The sequence below is a fragment of the Sinocyclocheilus rhinocerous genome, unplaced genomic scaffold (assembly GCF_001515625.1).
Source record: "Sinocyclocheilus rhinocerous isolate Xijiao unplaced genomic scaffold, SAMN03320098_v1.1 scaffold345, whole genome shotgun sequence".
NCBI lineage: Eukaryota > Metazoa > Chordata > Actinopteri > Cypriniformes > Cyprinidae > Sinocyclocheilus > Sinocyclocheilus rhinocerous.
In genome coordinates this window covers 97,958-99,041 of record NW_015630020.1, presented here as the reverse complement: position 1 = coordinate 99,041, position 1,084 = coordinate 97,958, and the positions used below count along the sequence as shown (strand labels likewise).

Sequence of the window (1,084 nt, the reverse complement as noted above, 5' to 3'; positions counted from 1 at the left end):
CGTTTTAGGGGGGCGTGGACGAGTCTTAACTTTTATAAAGAATATCTCTTTGGTTTTGAGACTTTAGTCTTTGCAACTTCAGGGATCTTATCTATTCACGAACAGCTTGTAACACTCCAAAGAGAAAGGAAAACTGGAAATCGCATCATATGACCCCTTTAAAGTAAAAGACCTTTTATTATAATTGTAAATGCATCCATCTTTAGGTTGTGGTACGTTTCTTTTTTATTTTTATAATGTAAATGTAAGAACAACTTAAAATATGTATATGTAATATATGTATTATACTTGATTTTCCATAATAATTTTTTTGAAAAATCATGTAAAATTTGAGTCAAATATAATCCATCAGGCTTTTGAGGAATATTTATTTTTAAATCTCCCATAATTGCATTGCATTATATGTTTTGCCCCACAATAAAAGAAACTAGAGCTTTGAACATGCATTCATACTTCATCTTATTAAAGGGGTGGTTCACTGGGTTTTTTTCTAGGCTTGATTGTGTTTAGATATTGTTTATGCTCAAACAGCAACATTACACACTAACTAACGTTAAAAAAAGTTAAATCACAATGAACCACCCCATTTAGACACATTACCGGGAGATATAGAGAGACAACTCATATTTATATGCATTTTATGCAAGTAGTTTGTTATACTGTTATTAAGACCTCATTGATTATCATTGAAACAGAATTTCATATTACTTTTTGGCCATATAAATATCAGCAACTGCAGCAAATTGCATATTTTTGCTCAGTTTGGGCTTCTAAATTAAAATGTTTTTTACTTATTTTAGTTTTATTTATTTTTTAATTGTAACGGTTTAGTGTACTTATGCATAAAATACTGTTTTTATATATTTTGTCCATAAGTGTTTTGTATCATATTTGATACATAGGGATTTTATGGTCCATATAATACGGAACCAAATAAATAAATTTGGACTATTTCATGACAGGCATGACAGTAGGGCTGCACGATAAATCGCATGCGATATTTAACGCGCATCTTGTCAGAAAGCGGTTCTGTAATCAGCGGTAAATCTCCATCACGTGCGTGCTTTCACATTGAGCAGCATTA

General features: G+C 31.0%; 1 protein-coding gene across 1 annotated transcript in view; it reads right to left on the bottom strand.

Moving 5' to 3' along the window:
• dnph1 (2'-deoxynucleoside 5'-phosphate N-hydrolase 1) overlaps positions 1-1,084 on the bottom strand; it is a 3,865-nt gene that overhangs the window by 1,040 nt on the left and 1,741 nt on the right. The window lies entirely within an intron of this gene.